The sequence below is a fragment of the Marmota marmota genome, unplaced genomic scaffold (assembly GCF_001458135.2).
Source record: "Marmota marmota marmota unplaced genomic scaffold, marMar, whole genome shotgun sequence".
Taxonomy (NCBI): Eukaryota; Metazoa; Chordata; class Mammalia; order Rodentia; family Sciuridae; genus Marmota; species Marmota marmota.
Genome location: NW_026000075.1, coordinates 10098613 through 10123100, shown reverse-complemented (window position 1 = coordinate 10123100; position 24488 = coordinate 10098613). Strand labels below are relative to the sequence as shown.

Sequence of the window (24488 nt, the reverse complement as noted above, 5' to 3'; positions counted from 1 at the left end):
GTAGAGCTCAGGTGGCTTTGTAGGCCAAGGAAAGGGCTTTGGGTTTTATTCTAAAGGTTCCAGGAATCTATTGGAGGGTCGAGCTCAGATGAAAGATATGAAGTGATTGATGTTCTCAGGCTGCTGTGGGGATCACAGACTCTGGGGGAGGGATGGGAAACTCTGAGGCTAGGCAACCAACCAGCAGGTTATTGCAACCTGGAAAAGGCGACAGTGGCTCAAATTAGGTGGAAGGGCCATGATGCAGGGTCTGAAGGTAAAGCAGACAAGATTTCTTCATGGGTATGTTATGGTCTGTAAGAAAAGAAGTTAAATATTATACAAAGTTTTTATTATGGGTAGTTGGATGAATGATAATTCCATCTATCGAGTTTTGTTGCCAATGTTGAATTTTTGGAGTGACGATTTTGGTAAGGGGGTGTTATGAAGATTGTAGTATTGAACATGCTAGGTGTAAGATGCCCATAATGCATCTAGTAAGTTGTCAGTTAAATATGTGAGTCTGAAGTAGGAGGCAGAGATAGAGATAACATTTGGAATTATCAGCTTATAGATTTTAACTTTTCCAAGTGAATGAAGTTGCCTAGAAAGTGCTTGAGAAGAGAGAAGAGGTTGGGGCCCTGGGGCCTTCCACATGGAAAGGTCTAGAAGAAAGGAAAGATCCAGTGAAGAATATTGAAAAAGAAGAAGCAGAGGTTAGAGGAAGACCATGTTGCAGAAGTCAAGTGAAGAAAGACTTAAGGCTGGGGATAGAGCTCAGTGGGAGAGTGTTTGCCTCCTGTGCATGAGGCCAGCCCCGGGTTCAATCTCAGTACTGAAAAAAAAAAAAAAAAAAGGAATACTGGGGTTGAAAACTTGGTGAAAATGAGCACTTTGGTACCACATAAATGTAATGAAAATTGCAGTTAGTGAGGAAGATTGACAGGGTGCCTTCTTAACAGAGCATTTCAGGAGAAACCAGGCTGGGTGATTTTCAATGAGTCTGGTTCTGCCACTCTCCCAAGAAGAAACTTGTGTGGGCTCAATTCACAATAGCTAAGCTATGGAACCAACCTAGGTGTTGTTCAACAGATGAATGGATAAAGAAACTGGTCTATATACACAATGGAATTTTACTCAGCCTTAAAGCAGAATGAAACTATGGCATTTCCAAATGGATCTGGAGAATATTATTCTAAGCAAAATGAGCCAGTCCCAAAGAAACAAAGGCTGAATGCTTTCTCTGATATGTGGATGCTAACTCACAATAAGGGAGGGAGGGCGGGGAGGAATATAGGACTAAGCACAGGGAGGGAAGGAACGGGAGGAGGCAATGGGGTCAGAATCATAATAGAATGAATCAGACATTTTTACCCTATGTGCATATATGATTTCATGACCTGTGAAACTCTATATCATGTACAACCAGATGAATGAGCAGTTATATGCCATTGATGTATGATATGTCCAAGTGCATTCTACTGTCTACTGAAAGATACAAATAACTGACCAGAACAAATTCATATACATTTGTCTAAAGTGAAGTGTTCCCATGTTTTGGAAGCCTTAATCACTTTAATCAAAAGATCTCTTCCCCACTCCCAGCTCTGTCACCCCAGAACTCCAACATAACACATCCTGGAGCTAAATTTGGGTTCTGGACATATCCCACTACCAGCCATCTATCTTGCTGCTTGTCTAAGGGTTGCATAATAATGTCTAAGCATCTCTCATGCCCGGCCACTTTTCACCCTTCCTACAATGACTGACCTGTGGACTGGGGAAGTCCTCTCCTGCATGGAGAGAGATCAGCTCAGTAAGAGGAGTAGGGGAAACTGCCCATTCAAGTTGACCAGCATAAGCAGTTAGTGACACTGACAAGACTTCCTTCCGTGCAAGTTTAGGTGGGAAGAGAAGAAATAGATACAGTGAAAATATACAACTCTTCTGAGGACTTGTGTTGTAAAGGGAGCAGATCTGAATTTGAATTTGCAACACACCTTATCTCACACACACACACACACACACAAACACACAGCTTCAGTGCTTGATTGAATTCAACTAATTCATTTACTCCTAGATTCTGTAGTGAATTATTTTCATATTATTCCTGTCTAGATAGATCACAGCACTTATAGCTTTTTAGATAATGCTATGATTTAAATCTTTCATGTCCCTCAAAAGCCATTGAGTTGAAGGCTGGTTGCCAGCCTGGGATGCTCTTGGGAGTTGGGGTCCAGTAGAAGGAAGTTGGGTCACTGGGGGGTGTGTCCTTGAAGTGGATACAGGGACCAGGCCCTTCTCTCTTTCTTTCTCTTTGTTTTCTGGCTGCCATGAGGTAAGCAGTTTTGTTCCACCACACACTACCTGCCAAAATTTTCTGCTTTGCCACAGGCCCAAAAGCAACAGAGCCACCTGACTGTGGGCTGAAACTTCTGGAACAGTAAGCCAAAAATAAATCTTTCCTTCTTATAGTTATTTATGTCAGGTGTTTTGTCAGAACAAGAGAAAGCTGACTAGCAAAAATAATATCAAATTGGATTCTGGATCGCTCGAAATCTTTACCTGTCTCCACAGGAATGGAATCAAGTTATTTTATTTCTCTCTTTTAAATGTCTAATTAGATTTTCTGAAATTTCTCACTTTCTCACCCTTCATTAGGTTCTTATTTTTTCATATTTATTGTCACACATACCCAGTCCCCTGGTCTTAGGTTTGCTCCTTTGAACTATATTTACATGATTCAGCTAGACCAGCATTTTCCAAAATGCCTTCTAAGGAACAGTAGTCCCATGATATGCTCTACCAAAAAGGGTTTCATGGTCAACTAAGTTTAGGAAATACTGCCTACTGTTCCCACCACCACCCCTACGACATTAGTCAGCTTTTCATTACTGTGACCAAGATACCTGATGAGAACAACTTAGAGGAGGAAATATTTATTTTGGCTTATAGTCTCAGAGATGGTTGGCTGAATCCATTGCTCTGTACTCAAGGTGAGTCAGAACATCATGGTGGAAGGGTGTGGTGAAGGAAAGCTGCTAGGAGAGAAAGAGAGAGAGAGAGAGAGAATGTGTGTGTGTGTGTGTATGATCTAGGGACAAGATACAATCCCTAAAGGCAACAATCAGCAACTCACTACTTCCAGCCAGCCATGACCCACTGGCCTAGAGTTACCAAATAGCACAGTAGTCCTTTCAAATTAGAATGGACTGATGAGGTCACAGTTCTCATAGTCTAATTCCTTCATTGACACAGAAGTTTTGGGGGATACCTCATATCCAAACCATAATTCTTATCATCATCTCTTTTTTTTAAAAAAAAATATCTTTTTTTTGTTTGTTTGTTTCAGGTGGACACAATATCTTTGTTTATTTTTATATGGTGCTGAGGATTGAACCCAGTGTCTTGCACATGCCAGGCCAGCATGCTACCACTTGAGCCACATCCCCAGCCCCTCATCACCTCTTGGGAATTTACTGTTCACATTACATTTTAGAACTCCTAGAAATATGTAGTTTTATTCAACACAGGCTTTTACTGTGGAAATACTTATGATTAGGTCTGAAAATATGTTAAGATAGCTGTAATTTTTCAGATAATTAGCATACACTCAGTCTATGGTCTTAAAGAAATATGGACATTTAGGTAGTCAGCTAGCATTCTAAACTTTACAAGTGGTCGTTTCAAATACTTGTGTTATGTGCACCTCAAAATTTTCCTTCTACTTTGCTATTTGGCATTGAAAATGTTTAGAAATATTCTTGATAAAGTAGAAGGATCAATGAAGGAAACGAGTTCTCATTGGTAAAATTAAACGTATTTAGGATTTGAGCATTGGCTAAAATCTAGTATTTTAGAGAGACTCACCATTCTTTCAGGAAAAGAATATACGAATCTAGCAAGCCCTCTAGCTTTCATCTGTAAAGATGGTGCCAAAGCCCGCATCCTCTGTTAGTTATGCATTTGGACACTGAATTTTTATGCCCAGCATTAGGATTTCTGGTTGCCTCATGCTGACTGTAGGAGCAAAGGGAATATTGCATCCACCTCGCGAGTCTTTCACATAAGACATTAGTTCCAGAACAGAAAGCTCGGATTTCATCAATCTTTCCAAAACAGAATATGTGAATCATTCTGTGCATGCCAATGAATATTTGTCTGCATGTATAAAAATTTGGTCTGCAACTTACTTTTATTATAATCTGGTAGCAAGGTTGTGGGGAGCAGGTGAACCTCACTTACATCAAACTTTTTCAATAACTACCGTTATCTACTTCTTAAAAAAAACCTGTAAAAGTCAGGAATTCTCCAAGTTTTCTTTGCAACAAAATCATATGCGTGGTAGAGCACACCTAGCACATTGTGAGGCACTGGGTTTGATCCTCAGCACCCCCAAAAAATAAATAAAGGTATATAAAAAAAATAAGGCATGGCGGATTGGAGAATACAAGATATGTAAGTAAAAGGAAATTTTTGAGAAAGGAATTCCAAATAACATTAAGGAAAAGGACTTTTTCTGAGTATACAGATGGTTATGTTTTGTTCCTCTCTTTTTATTACCTCAGGCAATGGAACATGGTTAGAGAAAATGAACCTGTTGAGAACTTGTCTGGTATACTGGCCTGGAAATTAGTCATGGATCTCTACAATCCCTACAGACCTTCTCAAGTCTAGAACAAAATTATAAAAGAGAAAAAAGCAGCCATTGTCATGTTAATGCATCTAAAATTCAGAGCCCAGGAGATTTAAACAAAAGATGGAAAATTTGAACTCTTTAATATTTTAGTGGGTGTTTTGAACTGACAAACGTTAAAAAAAAATACAAATCAGGTTCCCAGATAGTTAGAAGAAATTGTGACTAGAAGCCTCCTCCTCTCACAACCTAGCTTCCAGACCTCAATAAAATCAAGGGTCAGGAAAGATTCCGCAACACAAACATCTGGGGGCAATGATCATTCTATCTGTTCCTATTAGCTTGATGAAATCCAAATGTTTCATCACATGCCCAATCCATATCTTTCATGGAAGTTTCACTTCAGGTAAACATAATAAAATTCTAGCAGTGGGATTCAGCTGGCTTCCTAGAATCAGTTAACAACAATCCTTGGGGCAACTCGAATCCTGAACTTGAAGGGCCATTACAAAGAGTGTGGGCTACTGGGCTTACTGGATACTACACTGTGTTCAGGCTGACATGAAATCCCCAGAGAATATCTTGACCATCACTTGTTCCACCAGAGAAAAAATTATTTTCTGGATGTTAGGTGATTAACTAGGTCTTTTATTGATGAGGGAGAATGAGAGAGTGCAGAAGGATCTGTAGTTATAAAAGTTACCACAAATTCCTAGAGCATATTCTCAATTAAGGTCGAATGCAGATTTACATGAATTAACAAAACTTCCTATTACAATTATAATGAAGTAACTGGTACTGGAGTAGTGCCCCCACTGTAAACAGCTGGGTGTAGTGTGAAAGAACTTTTCTGATGTGGAACAGTCAATTGCTGTGATCCCTAAAACTAAGGAAACAAGCAAGGCAGTCCCCCAATTTTCTGCTTATAGGCATATTTCTGACTTGGGTACATAGAGAGGGAATCCAAACGCAGTGTGGTCATCCCACTGAGCTAAATACCAGAGATGTGAGCAGCACAGAGAAATCTACATCATAGTCCCTTGAGTCTTTGCAGAGTGCTCTGCTCATTCCCTGGCGCTGACTTCACGAGGCTGAAGTAATTGTTACTGGGGCAAGAATATCCATGAGGGATCTGTGAACTGAATTGCTATTCAATTTACCAGGGAGTTGGAAGATTTTCTAGTTCATCTACTCAGCGTGCAGAGACCTCTCTGTGTACTCAGGGCAGAGTGGAGACTGCAGAAAGACAATCTTTGGGGATTATGGTTAATCTAACTCTAAAGCTAATTGCAACTCAACACTCTCCCCAAATCTTAAAAGCAACCTCAAAAAGATCATGCCAATCTGCAAGAATAGCAACTGCCCGCCAGAACAAAACGATGGCATAGAAATTGCCACAGGAAAAAAATCTAAGAGTTTTCAGAATGAAAGAAACAGAACTAGCAAGGGATACGGAAGGAACACAGGAACCCATAGACTAAAAAGCCCGTCTCTTTAGCATCCAGGTGGGAATAAATACTGAACACTTCTCTCTTCCTTTATATGCCACTTTCTAGGTAAGTGTCACCTCAGTACTCTAGCTGAAATTAAGTGTTGCCATTGTTTTAGTCAATTCATTGTCATGGTGAACAAAATACCGGACAAGAAGGACATAGAGAAGGAAAAGTTCATTTGGGGATCATGGTTTCAGAGGTTCAAGCCACAGTTGGCGGACTCGGTGAGGCAGAGCATCATGGCAGAGGGGCACGGCAGAGGAAGCAACTCAGGACAGAGCCACCAGGAAGCAGAGAGAGCTCCAACTGACCAGCAACAAAACATAAACCCCAAAGGCCCAGTGACCTACTTCCTCCAGCCACACCCTACCTACTTACAGTCACCACCCGGTTAATTCACTACACTGAAATAATCCACTGATTAAATTTTACCTCTCATAATCTAATCATTTCACCTCTGAAAATTCTTACACTCTCACTCCCATGAGCTCTTATAGTTAAACCATAACACCATTCTACAACATTACCTCTGTCCTAAAGCATTTCTTTCACTTAAATTTTAATTACAGGGCTGGGGATGTGGCTCAAGCAGTAGCGCGCTCGCCTGGCATGAGTGCGGCCAGGGTTCGATCCTCAGCACCACATACAAACAAAGATGTTGTGTCTGCTAAAAAATAAATATTAAAATTCTCTCTCTCTCTCTCTTAAGAAAAAAAAATTTAATTACAGGTATTTATGTTTGCTTATCCATGCCTATGTTTATTTCTATGTTCATTAGCGCCTGGCCCCAGATATATATATATACATACATACATACATACAGCGGCATGTGGTTAGTGACTGTTGAGTTGCAGCCACATTCCCGTGTACACACTAATCATTGCTACTCTCTAACTGATGCCTCTAACTGTGCCCTGCAGACTGGGTTTGATTCTTAGCAGAAAAGGGTATCTAATTCTTATGAAACAGAGGACTTTTGCTAGGTCTCATGATGGTTAGGATTGTGAAAAATTGGATGTAGGACTAGTCAGAGCTGAATTCTGCACAGTAGATGGGAAGAGGGATAACAGTGAATAGGAATTCAGGAGAAAGAGAAAGAGTGGCCTGTCGGCCTCCTTCCATTTGAGGAAAGAATCCTTGTGAGATGTCTCTGGGGGCAATGACAGCCAAAGAAGGAACATTAGCAAATAGAAATAATAGTTTCTTATTTAATTGGAGGAAGGGGAGATTGTGCAATGCAAACTCATCTTCTTCATTTCCCTTCTGACATCTTCAGAAAGTATAGAATGCCTCTGTACAAGTGAATCAATCTTCTTTTGCAAGAGGTGTCAAGCTTGGCTCAGCATGAAACAGAAGCAGCCTTGACAGATACAGGGGCCTGAAGGTGGGAGGGGGACATAGCTGAGAATGGCTTCATGTACCCCAACAATCCTAAAAGATAACAGATAACTGCTCTAACTACTCAAAAAAAAAAAAAAAATCCTAACAGGGAGGTGACAGTCCCCAGGCCATATTCACTGATCTTTTTCAAGATGCAGGCTCTCATTTCTTCCAATATGTTTGCAGTTTGTTTTGAAGTGGGAATCCCTTGTGGGAGGCCTGGTTCAGGGTAGAAAGTTTTATTTTTCATTAAATTCTCCTTTTCTGAAAAATAAAACACCCCTACACTAGTCTTTAGAACTTAACAAACTGCACACGTTCCTGATCCTTTATTATTTCCCTAGGTAACTGTAAAAAAAAAAAAATTGTTCTTGCCATGGTAACCACAGTGCTGGCTCTGGAAAATACCATTTCTAACTGTGCTTTGGGATACTGCACATCAATTGGAAATACATCAAGGAAAAAGGGCATTCTGCAAAAATCAAAAAATTTAAAAAAGCAATCATCTCTTTTTGTATACGTTACTCAATTCCTATCTTTTAATGCACCAACACTCTTAAATGACGAATGAAAATCATGCTTTCCCAGTTAAGTGAATTAGTTCTTAAACCAGGGTTCCCAAAAGATTGAGGTAATGTGAGTTGGTCTTCTTGTCCAATTCTGGGTGACAGTTTTTCTGTGCTTGTGAAATCCAGGAGACTGCTTTTGGACTAAGAACTCTCCACCATCTAAGCATCCTAGAGAGCATAAAAGCAGACTGCTGGGCAGGGTATGGGATGCAGAGATGGATAAAATAAAGTTTTTTCAAACTGGGGTGGTATTCGCTTCTTTGTGTCTTCTCCCCACATCCCTCACCACCTTTGTTTATTGCTTTCCAGGCTATTTTAAATCACTGCCTGTGGCTCTGTCAATTTTCTTCTTCACAATTCCCTCTTGAGTGTTTTGGGGTCTAGAGCTTCCAGATGGGGGTGTTAGGCATCCATTGAAATTCAGTGGGTGGGTTTGAATATGCACCTGCACTCTGGTAACCTCCACAGAAGCTGAAGCTAAGTATCAAACAGATCCTCCAAAGTGTGGATCCTTGGGCTGACACAGGGATAAAGCCAGGTAACAGACACAGAGCAGCAGGAAGGAGAATGAGGATGTTCTGTGTCAGGAAGCTGGCCTAGAGGATTCTCTGTGATATTTTCTTTGCTACATATGAAGTAAGCAGTTGGATATGTTATTATTTATGGGGTGGATTATGTCCCTCTAAAGTCTTATGTAAAACTTCTAACCTCCACTACCTCAGAATGTGATGTAATTTGGAGAGTATTAAGAGGTAATTAAGTTAAAATGAGATCATTAGGATGGGTTCCAACCCTCGGAGATTGATGTTGGGGAAATTGGGACACAGATAAGCACACAGAGTACCATGTAAAGATGAAGTTGTAGATTAGGATAATGTTTCTAATTTAGAAATGCCAAAGATTGTCCAGAAGCCACAAGAAACTTTTTATATGACAAAGAAACAATTTTCAGAATATAGAAGGCATTCAAACAACTCAATAGTAAAAACAAAAAAATTCAATTTCAAAATGGGTAATTGACCTAAACAGACATTTCACCAAAGAGGAAATACAAATGGAGAATGAAAAAATGGATAAGAAAAAATGCTCAATATCATTAATCAATAGGCAAACACAAATCAAAACTACAATGACAGATCATTTCACCCAAGTTAGAATGGTTATTATCCATAAGACAGAAAATAATGTATGCTGATAAGAAAGCTGAAAGAGGATCTCATACAAAACTCTCAGTTGGGAATACAAACTAGTAGCCATAGTATGGGGATTCCTCAAAAAACTAGAAATAGAATTACCATGTGAATTGGCAATTCCTTTACTGGGTAAATATCAAGCACATTAAAATCAGTATTTCAGAGAGACATTGGCACTCTCATACTTATTATTGCTTTATTCACAACAGCCAAGATAAGGAGTCGCTCTAAGTGTCTATCAATGGATGAATGGATAAAGAAAATGCAGCATGTACATACAATGGAATATTATTCAGTCTTAAAAAGAAGGAAATCATGTCACATGCTACCATGGATGGAACTTGGGGAATTGTGCTCAATGAAATAATCCACTTACAAAAAGACTAAAACCATATGATTCTATTTATATGAGGTATCTAAAGTAATCTAATTTATAAAGACAGTAGTTACCAGGAGCTTGAGGGAAAAGGAAATGGAAAGTTGTTGTCTAATGGGTCTCAAGTTTCATTTTCACAAGATGAAAAAGTTCTGGAGATTAGTTGTACACAATGGAATATAGTTAACACTACTAAAGTGTACACGTAAAAAATGGTTAAGATGTTAAATTTTATATTACGTTACCACATTTTTTAAAAAAAATGTATTAGCTATTATAGTTTTTAAAAGTTTGTAATCAACTGTTTTGGAAGAGAAAATGGAAATTTAGGAGTTTTGCTTGTGTTTTTCACTTAAAATTTATTTCAATTACAGTTAAGAAGATTTGCAAGCCTGGATTTCCATATTGTAGCCATTTAAGCTATTGAAGGTTTTGCTGATGATCAAGTCTTCATGTCATTACATGCTTTTTATAGGAGATGATTTGTATTTTACTTCTCGATGATGAAATTAAAGTGTCAGTTTTGGCAGTTGGTAAATCACCTGAGTCATATGCAAAGTTAAGTTAAAATATATTGAGAGAAAAGAAACTTATCTTTTCTAAACAATCTGCTTGTTTAGACCCTAAAAGAATTTTAAAAACCAACATACTCCTTCACATGTTTTAATTGACGTCTAAAATACTTTTTGACAAGTTTAAATAGTTACAAAGGATGTGCTTTACAGTGGGTTGGAAATATTAACATTTTAAAATAAATTTGCTTTATCACTCTTAAAAATTTAATGTTAGTTGTTTCCACAAAAAGTATGAGTTAGGGAAAGGGGGGAGGGAGAGGGAGAGAGAGAGAGAGAGAGAGAGAGAGAGAGAGAATGAGAATGAATTCAAGTGCTATGCTTGTGTCAATTTATAACCCTCTTCTTGGATTTCCTGAGACTAAGAAAATTCTACCTGCCTTTAGAGCTTCCTGTCTGCATTCTTTCCTACTAATTTGCAATTTAAACTAACTACTTAACAATGTTCTAATTCTCTTTGATTTCTGAACTGTATAACACATTAACTAAAGAAAATGATCAACCAAAGAAAATGAATAAACTTTTTTACACATTTTGATATGGGTATTTAAAATTTAATTGTTCTAGATCTGAAAGAAGGTCTGGTAAAAATGAAGTTGTGCCAGGTTCAGTGACATATGCTTGTAATACCAACACGTTCAAGGTCAGCTTCAGTAATTTAGACTCCATCTCAAAATAAAAAATTAAAAGAAATGGGATTTAACCCTGTTAAAACACTGTGGGCTCAATTCCCAATAGTGGGGGGAAAAAGTGAAGTTGCAATTAGAAAACTGACAGAGAAATGGACTTATTTTGTCTCTAGGAGTTTTATCATGTGATATATTTCTAGTGGAATGAATCATTGTTGTTTTTATGGTCACGGGTCAAAGTGAAGGTTATGCTGGGTAAAAGAATTGTTGCTTTGCATTCTACCAGGATGATTGGTGAGAATGCCCCTGAATTCAGATTAGAAAAATGTTTATTGCTAGTGCCTACAACACTGATATATGACTTTGTTTTGCAGTTATACTCAGGTCACCTTTCATGCTATTGGGAACTTTCTTTTCAACACAAATGATAAGAGAACATATTAATTTAATTGATATTAAATAAAAGCTGTTATTATCTTTTACATGGTCAGGTTTTGATCTGAGTGGAATCTATGAGAAATGTCAACAAAACTGCAAATGCATTTAAATATGAATGAGTTCTTCCAACAGAACACACAAGGTTATTGCTAAAGTAAAGAAAAAAACAATAAAATGGTAACCCAAAAGCACGAGCAGCCTCATGTCTGGGTTGATTTATGTGATCTTAGAGATAATTATATCTAAAATGGAAATAATAATAAATACTTGTCCTACCCACTTCATGGGGACCCACAGTGAATACGAATGAGGGCCACTTCCACAATAATTTACCTTCCTTTTCACATTAACCTTGCTAAGCATTATGCTAAGTGCATTGTATTTTGTATCTGTTCATGACTATTCTATAACATAGGTCTCTTTCTCTCTCTTATAGAAGAAGAACTTGAAACTCAGAGACTATAGTAATTTATCCAAGGTGAAGAACTGACAGGTGTAAACTGACATCATAAAACTGGGAAAAATGGAAGTTTTCTTCGTGAGACATTCTAGTGAGTTTTGAATTGTTATTCCCTTTATGTGGTTATTTTACTTGACAAAATCCAGATGAATAAAAAAGAGAGACTTACCTTTCCACACAAAGTCATTTTTCCCCCCTGGGAAATGTAAAAGTGGAATCATTGTTAAAAATAAGAAAAACAATCCCTTGTATTTAATTAATTGTTTTTCCAGTGTGCATAATACTTTCTCATACATAATCTTTTCTGGCATACTTTGTATGTTCGTTTTTTTTTTTTCCTTTACCTCCCTAGCAAATGTGAATTAGTGGTCTTTTTTGCAAGCCCCAACAAAGAAAATTAAAGCATAAAGAGAAAGCATACAGAAATGAACTTCTACTAGAGCTTCGCCAATTGGCTAAAGTTAACATCCCTTAGTCTAGAGACACATTAGCATCATGTGTCTTCTCGCATGACACACTGAACCGAACACACAATGCTTGAGCGACATTCCTACCAAAGAAGCATAACCTTAGTTTAATGGTGAGACACCAAAAAAATCCCAAATTGAGGGACACTCTACAGGATAACCAGTTTGTACTTCTCAAAAATGTCAATGTGATGGAACAGAAAGGCCATAAAACTATTCCATATTAATGATGATTAAAAAAAAAAAGATGACTAAATGCACCTCATGATCCAAGATTTTTCTTGGTTATAAAGGACACATTGGAATAGTTGGCCATATCTGAATAAAGTCAGCTTCCAAATTTCCAAAATTCTGTGTATGGATGTCACTTAAGCCACTATTTACTCCATCATCAGCAACTAAATGAATGATACATCTAAATAAAATTCAAATGCACGAGCTGAGAAAACCAATCCTGCCTTCTACTATTCAACAATATTAAAATATATTATTATTATATCTAAGCTCCTGTGGATAAGACATTTTAAATTTGAGAGGAAGGCTGCACTTTCAGTGTCTCCATGGCTTGGGGTTCAAGCAACAGGGGTACTGCTTCTTGGCAAAGTGGGTGAAAGAGGGAATTCACTGAAATTCAATATGGGACAGTTAGAAACTCTTAGAGACCCAGAAACTTGGATACCTTGAACACAGGAAAAGACAGAACACATTGAAGCCTAGCCAGCAGCAGCAGTGGCAGTAACACTAGTTTACCAAACAGGAGAAAGAGAATACACAGAGAGAAACACCTATTGAACAGAAAAGCACTCTGAGCTTAGTTGAACCACAGCCTGCACAGTGAGCTAGGAGCCCAAGAGATCATAGTAAATTTTGCCGTAGTATCCCAGCAAGCACCCTCAAATGTGGCCTAGAATGTACATAGCAAAACATGATTGAAATAGGCACAGAGAAGACTACACAAAGGGGATTCAAGTCAAAGATGTGGAGGTGGGTATAACTCACTTTCCCTTTGGGTATTGTAGCTCACATCACCAGCTGAAGGGGGTCTGAAAACGGAATAGGTGGGCATGATTAAACTCAGGGATTATACACTGGGACCAAGCCCGGGAGGGCTAAGACCTGTGGAGGGTGGCTCCCCAACCTGATGAGTAGAATTCTGGAGAGACCCTGAGATCCAGACACCAAAGAGAGATTGACATCTGTTAAGCCCTAGGGGTATGCTGATCTAAACTTGGCACCCAACAAAGTCTCAAAGGCTTGATTAGAGCTAGGCTCCCGCCTTGGTACTATAGCAGCCCCACTCCAGGAGTGCATTATGCAGTCTGTCAGGACAAAACTCCAATCGACGTACTCCCCATACCTTATACTGGTGAGGGGAAGCTGAGAGCTATTTCAACTAGCTTCAGATTTACGCCTCTCTACCTGGCAACTTGGGAAAAACACAAAAAGAGGAAGAATTTAACAATCTCCAGCCCTTCCTTCCTCTCCCGCCTCCCTCTCCTGCCACTTTTTAAATTTTTTGGTGTTCTTGCAGTGCTGATTGGTCTACGGGTATACATACACATGCATCTTTTTCTTCTTATTTTATCATTTTTATGTTTGTCATTTGTCTTGTCTTTGGAGGTTTAGGGTTTGTTTATTTGGGGATTTTTTTTTTGTTTTGCTTCTGTTTGTTTCTCTTTCTCTCCTGTTTTTCTTCTTCTAATAGCCAAATTCCCTTGTTTTCCCTGTTTATTTTGTTTTTTAATTTACCTCCCCCCCTTTTTCCTCCTCCTTCTTCACAGCCATCACTTGCTACGTCTCTTCTGCTTTCTCTCTGTTCACATTTGGAATATTTTAACTCTTTTTTTTTTTTAACTTTCCCATCACATTTTCTTTTCTCAATAAGTGTGATTTTAGTCTCTTTTAGAATAATTTGGTTTGTAAATTTCCTGCTCCCACCATTCATGTTGTTGTATAGTTGATACTTGCTGTTTACTTTAATGCCAGATCTACTTAATAGCTCTCCATTGTTGTTGCTGTTGGAAATCCCTGGCCCTGCCATTCCTGTTTTTGAGGTAATTAATGTTGTAAAGATCTTAGTTGGCAATGGGAGTTTATTTTAATGCTGAATACTGTCCACTGCTATTGTTCCTATTGTTTGTTGCTCCTTTTATGAGATGTTCTGGGAATCTACTGGGACAACACAAATTCACAGGGTAGAGACTCTGCTACTGAGATGTATCCAAAACTCAGCCAAGACAGCATAACTTGCTCCACACACAAATTACCAGTGCTCAAACTTCAATGATACTTTAAGGCAAAGAATAGAGGGGACAAAAAACCTGAACAAATGACAAAGCCCCAAGTAGGTATGGCTGGTGGGAGACCTTCAGGTTACTACTACATGCACACACACAGATTATACACTATCTATTTTAAAGACAAGAGAAGCATTTTCTATGGTTTTCTTTAGCTTTTTCAAGATCAATCAAAGAAAAAACTATAATTTGAGTTTATTTTTGATTTTTATATTCCAAATTAAAAAAATAAAATAAAATCATGTCATTTGTAGGAAAATGGATGGATCTTGAAAACATTACCTAAAGCAAAACAAGCCAAACTCAAAGAAAGTCAAGATTATCAGCTAGGGAGAAAAAAGGAAAAGAAAGGTGTGTGTGTGAGTTTATGAAAATAAAAGGGACACCAGTAGAGTAGAGAAAAGGATGGGGGATAAGAGGAAAAGAGGAAAATCTGGGGAATAATGTTGACCAAATTATTTTTTAAGCCTGATTTCAAGATTTACAATAAATTAACATTAATGAAGACAATGTAATATTGGCATAAAAATGGACATATAGAAAAAATGGCACAGAATTTAAAAATTAGCCCACATATATTGCTGGTGGGACTGCACAATGGTGCAGCCATTATGGAAAGCAGTATAGAGATTCCTTGGAAAACTGGGAATGGAACCACCATTATTCCCAGGTAACCCACTCCTTGGTCTATACCCAAAGGACTTAAAAATAGCATACTACAGGGACACAGCCACATCAATGTTTGTAGCAGCACAATTCACAATAGCTAAACTGTAGAACCAACCTAAATGCCCTTCAGTAGATGAATGGATAAAAAAAAAATGTGGTGTATATACACAATGGAATTTTACTCAGCAATAATAGAGAATAAAATCATGGCATTTGCAGGTATGGATGGAGTTGAAAATATAATGCTAAGTGAAGTTAGCTAATGCCAAAAAAAAACAAATGCCGAACGTTTTCTCTGACATAAGGCGGCTGATTCATAGTGGGGTTGGGATGGGGAGCATGGGAGGAATAGACAAATTCTATATAGGACAAAGGGGAGGGCGGGAGAGGAAGGAGGCAAGAGGGTTAAAAAAAAGATGGTGAATGAGATTGATATCACTACCCTAAGTACATGTATGAAGAACACATGAATGATGTGAATATACTTAGTGTACAAGCAGAGATATGAAAAATTGTGCTCTATATATGTAATATGAATTATAATGCATTCTGCTTTCATATGTAACAAATTAGAATAAAAAAATTAAAAAGAGCTAAATTGGGTACCATGCAACAAAATCAAATGGGGTTTATTGCATGTTTTATAGCTGTGAACATGTAATCTTAGGTAGATTCCTAAAATGTGATTGGATGAAGGGAAAATATTTATGAAGAAATTGGAGTTAGATTATCTTAAAAGATCTATTCTAAAACTCTATTAATTACAATGATATGGTATTAAAGATATGTAGACTTAAAGAATAGAGATCACAAATATGACTCACATAAATGAGTTGATTTATGACAGTGGATTTATGACTATCAGTGGAGTGATTTATGACTATCTATCTATCTATCTATCTATATATATATTCTAATCAAGAAATGGTATTAAGGTAATAGGAAATTCAAATGAGACAAAATTTAATCCCTGATTCATAACATACACACAAAAAGCCAATTTCAGGATTAGTAAAGATTTTAATGTGAAAAGCAAAGGTTCAAATATTTAAAGATAAATTGAAGGACATCTCCATGTACAAAGCATAAAAAGTATGAATCATAAAGCAGAAGATTAATAAATAAAACTACAATATCTTAAGTTTTGTTCATCATCAGGAAATGAAAATATAATTCACAAACTGGATTTGGATAAGTGCAAATATAACTAATAAAAAAATTTATATCTAGAAAAAAATTCACCCACACATACATGACGTTGACCAAATGGTACTGTTGTATTGTGTGTATTTAACAATGAATCCCACCATTATGTATAATTACAATGCACCAATAAAAATTTGGAAAAGAAGACCAAATTTTAAAGAAAAGTTTGCCTTTCACCCCCCCATATATGGACCAAATTGCTTCCAGTTACACCAATTTAAATTTCAATACCAATACTTCCTACTAGATTAAGTTTCTTTGATTTAAATACAAGCAATTGCTTTATTCTTTGCCTTCTGCAAGCTAGGTTTATTCTTAAGACAGAGCTACTTCAGGTTGACATGTTTCAAATTTCCATCTACAGAGATCAAATGTTCTGGATATTGAGTTCATTATTTCCAGACTGGGTCTTCATTAAGGGGATTTTATCCACATGCCTAAGGACTCAATCTTATTATGAGCCAACCTGATGAATAGTATCCTGATAGTTTTGAAGATTGAGAATTAAGAGGCTCAGGAAGATTCAGTGGAGGGAGGTTGTAGGGGATTGAAGGGCAGAGGAGGAGAGACACTTAGTGATCAGATTTATGCCCTGATCAAGGGAGTGTAGAGTGGGGAGAGACCAGGGTAAGTCTCTGGTTCATTTTCCAGAGATATTTTACAGTAACTGTGGAGGCTATCTGTTAAGATTTTTTTTTTTCAACGTTCCCAGTGAGGTCTTGGATATTTGGTAGTAAGCCTCATCTCCCCCAACACACATAAATCTCTCTCTCTCTCTCTCTCTCTCTCTCTCTCTCTCTCTCTCACACACACACACACACACACACACACACACATATTTAAGAGAAAAAATTTTGATGGTTTTCTTTAGATGTTTCAAGATCAAAGGAAAATTATAACTTGAGTTTATGATTTTTGTATTCCACATTTTTAAATATTTCACAAATTAGTGTCCATAATAGTTCAGCACAAATGAGCTAAGTGTGGTTCCCTGTTAAATTTTCCCAATATTAAGCTGAGGGAGTACCTTCTGAGCTCAAGATAAATGCTTAGTTTTCAACAAATGGGACAAATTCAAACTAAAAATTTTTTTCTCAGCAAGAGAAATAATATGTGAGGTGAATAGGGAGTCTACATCCTGAGAACAAATTTTTACCCCTCAAACATCAGATAGAGCTCTAATCTCTAGAGTATACAAAGAACTCAAAATGTTAAACAACAAAAAAGCAAATAACCCAATCAACAAATGGGCCAAGGACTTGAACAGAAACTTCTCAGAAGAGGATATACAATCAATCAACAAATACATGAAAAAATGCTCTCCATCTCTAGCAATCAGAGAAATGCAAATTAAAACCACTCTAAGATACCATCTCACTCCAATAAGAATGGCAGCCATTATGAAGTCAAACAACAATAAGTGGAGGGGGTGAGATATACTTATACATTGCTGGTGGGACTGCAAATTGGTGCAGCCAATTTGGAATGCAGTATGGAGATTCCTTGGAAAACTGGGAATGGAACCACCATTTGACCCAGCTATTCCCCTTCTCGGACTATACCCAAAAGACCTAAAAAGAGCATACTACAAGGACAAAGCCACATCAATGTTTATAGAAGCACAATTCACAATAGCTAGAATGTGGAACCAACCTAGATGCCCTTCAATAGATGAATGGATTAAAAAAATGTGGCATTTATACATAATGGAATATTAGTCAGCACTAAAAAATAACAAGATCATGGCATTTGCAGGCAAATGGATGGCATTAGAGCAGACTTTGCTAAGTGAAGTTAGCCAATCCCTAAAAAACAAATGCCAAATGTCTTCTCTGATATAAGGGGGGTGACTCAAAATGGGATAGGGAGGAAGAACATGAGAAGAAGACTACCACTAAATAGGGAAGAGAGGTGGGAGGGAAAAAAAGAGGGAGAAGGGGAGTTGCACGGAAGATGGAAGGAGAACCTCATTGTTATACAGAATACATTTATGATGTTGTAATGAGAAAAAAAAGTGTGTCACATTAGATTGGATAGAGAGAAAGGATGGGAGAGGAGGGGAGGAGTAGGGGGGATAGGAAGAGCAGCAGAATAGAATAGACAATATGATTGATGTATGTACATTCCATATATGTATTATATGTCAAAATACATTCTGCTGTCATGTGTGACTAAAAAAAATAAAAATAAAAATTTAATTAAAAAAGATAAATGCTTAGTTTTGAACAATCAAATGGCAGGAGGAATGCTCCTTTGATTGGAATGATCTTGCTGATTAGGTCTTTGCATTATATGTCCTTGCCAACACCCTATAGGGACACAAAGGCAGACCTATATGCCACTGCCACAGAGGATCCCTGAGAGAGAAAAACACCTTGAATCCATATCTGACTCTTTTTAAGGAGACAGAATAGGGATGGCGATGAGGGTTAGGACCCTTACCAGGGACAAATGGCCTACGCCTGAGTATGGAAGGAGGAAACTATGATATGCAAATTTTTATGGGTCTTTTGGACACAGGAACTCAGGTCATGATTATCATTCTTGCCCTCTTCTGTGGGCCCAAGATGTCAAGGGACCATGAAAGATTCAGAACCAACCTTATCACACATGGAAGGAAAGTCACTATGCACTGGAGTTTCCTTGGCACAATTAGCATATCAGTGACTGTGGTTGCCACTGCTAAGTGCCTGTACACAAGGCACACATCACTGATTTGGGGATAGGTTCCACCAAACGGTTTCACTGGGGTGATCATCAAGGAATATGTTACCTCTCAAAAAACCACATGAATTGCCTCTGCCACAGAAAGTGTTTTAGATCGACAATGTCACATCTCATGTACAGAAAAAAAATTAAACTATTTTGATTTGAGTTAGTGGTGGCTGAGGTCTTTCGTGGCCCACAATTTCCTAACTTTCCCAACTGAAAGCCTAGTTGGGCCTATAAGAAAAGTGTCCAAGACACAAAAGTTTTGTAACAAACTACTGCCAACTGAGCTGTCTGTGTCACCACTTACTCCAACCTTAATGACATTATTTCAGAGAGTGCTTGTTCAAATATAGTTGCACTTGGTACTCTGCTGTTGACCTAACCAATGTTTTCTTCTCATTTCCTTAAGGAATACTGGCCAAGACCATTTCACCTTAATGTGGCTGGGGATGCTGCACATATTTACTGTCTTCCCCCAGAGCTTTCCCGCCATCTGTCACCAGTGAGTATGATTGGACTTACATAAGGCTGAAATCCAGCCAAGGTCCTTTGTCTAAATTACATTTATGATGCTATTTTGGTTGGTTCAGATGAAAACATCTGAGGAAACCCAGGCAATGTGATACCGGAAATGACCTTAAATGGTTTGGTCATGTATTTTGATAAGATCCAGGGATCAGACCAACAAGGAAGGACCAGACTAACAAATCACCTTGTTTCAGACATGATTTGAGCCAGAGTCTTGGGAAATTCCAACCAAAGTTAAGAATAAACTCCTGACATGAGTGTTCCCAATCTCTAAATAGAAAGCACAATATCTGGTAAGGCTATCTGAATACCGGGGAGAACATGATCCATACCTGGGCATTTTCCTTTCTCCCTGTGTCATGGACAGTGCCCTTGCCATAGGGTCAGGAAAATGGAAAACAAAAAAGCAAAAACCAAACTAAATAAAACACTTGATGTGGGGGACAAGATTCATGGCAAAAAAAAAAAATTGATCCAGTGAGGTGGCAAAATATGTGTCACCCAAGTGGATAGACATAATAAAGGCCTTTATCAAACCAAGAACAACTAAAACAAGCAGATTAATGCAGGCTGCTCCAGACTGTTAGCCACTGTAACTTGTTGGGTTCACCAATGAACAGAGCGTGAAACTTCAGCCCACATGCAGGACTGGACACACACCTGAGGGCTTTCATTTGTGAAAACAAAAGTTACAGTGGTCACGGGGAACTCCTTCCAAGAAAAACAAAGAACCCATAAAAGCACATTGGGACACATCTTACCTGGCCTAGCTCTCACCCAAGTTTAACAAATGAACCACATTAGGCTCATTTCACTCCCATCCCCAGTTGGAAATTAAATGATGTCTTACTGTGGTGAACAGCTATTCCAAATTTGAAAGGTGGTTTGCCCTATGGATATGGGGACCACCATCTGAGCCATTGTGAAATACCTGTGCCAAGTATTGGCATACCCCATAGCATAAAAATGGACCAGGGAATGTTCTTCATAGTAGAGGTACTCAACAATGGACATAAGCCCATGGTATCTGATAGATGATGATACAAGCCCCACATCATCCTCAAGCCAGTGTCATGACAGATGTCCCAAACAGGAGGCTGAAGCAACTAGGGATTACACAGGGTATCCCTGAAGGCTTGACAACAAGATTGAAGAAAGTTGTCTGGACCCTAAATACAAACATGCAGCAGAAGGAAACCACAACTTGAAATTACTTGTTTGAAAATAATAAAAATGGAAGAGAAAAGCACCTTGTATACATGTGGGTCTTATTGTTGATATTCTATATGTGTCCTCATCACCCTTTTCTCTTTCTTCCAATTGGAATGGAAATCTGAAGAGTAGCAAGTGGTCTGAATGGCTACCCTACATGATGACCAGGCTCCCACCTGGAAGTCATGTTACCCAGTAGAACCTCCCTGACTTGGACCTCTCACTTCTTAAGGAATTCTCCTCCTCCTCCTCTTCCTCCTCCTCCTCCTCCTCCTCCTCCTCTCCCTCCTNCTTATTTTTTCTCTTCCTCCTGCTCCTCCTCCTCCTCCTCCCTCCTCCTCCTCTCCCTCCTCTCCCTCCTCTCCCTCCTCCTCTCCCTCCTCCTCTCCCTCCTCCTCTCCCTCCTCTCCTTCCTCTCCTTCCTCTCTTTCCTCCTCCTCCTCCTCCCACTTCTTTTTTGGTGGTGCTAGGGATTGAACCCAGAGCCTTGTGCATGCCAGGCAAGCACTCTACCAACTGAGCTATATCCCCAGTGACCTCTCATTTCTTAGAAGGGACTTTCAAGGGGTCGTGGAGAGGAGGTTACCTATCACTTATGCAGCCAAAGTAACAGTTGAAGTCATGGGGCATGATGAGGTAGTTACCAATGTCACCTATCTAGTTGGCTTCGGTGACCACATACGACTGGGAAGTAAAAATTGGCAGAATCATAATTCCTGGGTAAGGCCAGACAGATAATATTTGTATTCTTGAGCAGAGAACATCTGAAACCCCAGGAGATCTGTGGGGTGAGAGGGGATGAAAGCATTATCTTTTCTTTTTCTCATCCCTACAGAAGCCTCTGATGTGCCTTGCATAATAACACTCTGATAAGAATCAGCCCAGCTCTGACAAGATGAGACAAATTCAGACCTCTCTGAATTTGGGGATTTCAGACTGATGTCCCTTTTATCCAACACACCCATTGTAGTGGCTTGGGCAGTGAAAATAACTTGGACTTTCCTCAACACCAATGAGATGCCCCACACTCACCAGCCAATGTGGTGATGGAAGACCAAATAGCCCTTAATTGGCAGAACAGCGTGACATTTTGTGCTATAGCCAACACCTCTTGTGCATATGTCAGTAATTTAGAGAAGACAAGATTGACTGGAAAAGATCCATGCTCAGATGGAATAGTGATGAGCTGTGTATTCACAGTCCCCCTTTGACTCATTTTTGGGGCCTCTTCATCTGGCTACAGTCCTTGGCAAGTATCCAGGTACTTGGGGTTTCTGGCTGAAGACCATTCTTCAGGATTGGCCTGCTTTTCCTAGTAACTCTAATGAAATGCTGTCTCAATTGACAGGGAGGCTCTGGGACAAACCAGATCCATACAGGTTACTCTTGGATCCCATGGAGCCCAACTCTGCCTCCAAGTTCAGAGCTGGTTGATGATCCTACCACATTTGATATACTTTATCTGCTCTTTCTTCATCTGAGCAAGGGTCAGACTTGGACTGTTGGCAAAAGCAGCTTTGTACATGCCATCTTCCAATTTCATTCAGTCACATAATAATGAGCCTTGGGTCTGAAAGTCTTCATCAACAAGAGTTAAGGAGCCCACACAACCTCTGCAGGACGTATTGCCAGGTGTGGGAATACCATTCCTTGTTTCAGACTCAATGTGCACTTTGTTGTTCTGTGTCAATGGCCTTTACAGAATTTCAGCCAATAGTTGCTCTTTGCTCTTATGTATATACAGAAGGCCTTAAGATGTACCTTTGCTTGGCCCCCAGATTATTTCCACACTGGATTTTACAACTTGTTACACAGAGGATGCTTGGGTAAGAGCAAAATATGAATAAATAAATGATGTTTGTATAGACTTTCAGTTTTAAGAGATACTTTCCACTATTCACAATCAGCAATCAGAGCACAGATCCCAATGATTAAAAAACAGTGTTCTTTCTTCCCACTTAGGATCCTGAAGCCCATAAGTAAGCTGCTCCGAGAACACCTATACAGCCCCTTACCAAGTGTCTGAAGGTGGGGAACTAGAACTGAAATGAGGTACAATATACCACCCAAACCTTCTTTTAGAAGTTGAAATCTGTCTGTCAGCTTTTCATCAACATGATTGAAATACCTGACATCAATACTTAGAAGAGGAAAGACATTTGGGGTCATGGTTTTAGAATTTTCAGTCTATGGTGGTATGGCTCTGTTGCTTTGGGCCAAAGAAGAGACAGAACATGGCAGAGGGACATGGCAGAGGAAAGCTTCTCGGCTCATGGCAGCCAGGAAGGAGAAAGGGAGAGAGAGAGAAAGATAAAAAATAAAGAGAGAGTGTAAGAGGCCAGGGACAAGATTTACCCTTCTACCACATGCCCCCTGTGACCTACTGGCTGCAAGCAGGCCCCATTTCTGATAGTTTCCACTGCCTCTCCATAATGCCACCAAATTACTAATCCAGCAGAGGATTCATTCACAGACAAGGTCAGAGTCCTCATGATTCAGTCACTTCCCCAAAGCCCCACCTCCAAACATTGTTGCATTGGGGACTAAGACTTCTACACATAAGCCTTTAGGTACACTTCGTATCTAAACCATACAACCATAACAGAAACTTCCAATCCACTTCAGAGTTTGAAAAAAGTTATGTATGATTCTGCCAATTCAATTGATTCCTATTCCATCATCTTCACAGAATCTTCCCCTAGTTTTGTTTTATTGCATACAAGTAAAAATTACATAATAGCCACACACAATTCTTATTTGAAGAATATTTTAAGAACACATTTGAGTATAGAAATATAATAACAACTTCTTCCTCTTTGTCTTCCTATAGTGAAACCACAGAGAAACAAAAGATACCCCTTAACAACAACAAAAAAAACTTGAAAAAGAAACTTAGCTTCTGTTTGTTCCTGGAATAGAATTTGAGTTAAATAATTTAGTAAGGAAGTCCGCTTCCTCTTAGAAAGCAATGAAATCAAAACAAGTCTGATGTACAAAAGTCAGATAAATAATTTTGGTTTACAAAGAATCCTATGGTGGAGATGATAGTCATGTAATTAGTTTTACTTGCTATTAAAATTATACTTTTTCTTCTCATAGCAGTCTCAAAGACTTTCAAAGTTAGGGGTTTATATATCTCATTGGTTCAAACACTCAAAATGTTGCAAGATTGACAATATGAATGAGTTTTACATTCTACAGGAGTAAATCTTTAGTCAACTGTGGTTTGGAATTGTGAAGCCATCAAATACCATATGTGTCATATCAACTTCTTTTTAAAATTTCCTTATGAATTACCACATGGAATGGATTTTTCCAGAGTCCTTGAGGAACATAAATGAACCTAAAAATGTCTCTCACTTTACAATAGTGGCCAGACTTTTCTGTCTATGCAACACCTTTACCTACATGGAGCAGGTTAAGTCATGGTGGGGTGGGCAATTCAGACAAAGTTGAAGATGTTCATAAACACACCTGACCACTCTACCTGAAGCTCACTCTAGCTATATAAATCAGATTCCTTAAACTACCTTCTTTACTATTTCAGCATCATCCTAAACAAAAAAGAAATTTGATGCACTAGTTGATTTGATTGTACATGCAAATTTACAAGGAATTACATATTGGGCAAATCTATAATGATATGTATTCACCGTTGTTGCATCATAAAGA

The 24488-nt window shown here is 38.6% G+C and overlaps 1 pseudogene; it reads left to right on the top strand.

Moving 5' to 3' along the window:
- The window catches only part of LOC107149555, a 38881-nt pseudogene that overhangs the window by 5007 nt on the left and 9386 nt on the right, over window positions 1–24488 (top strand).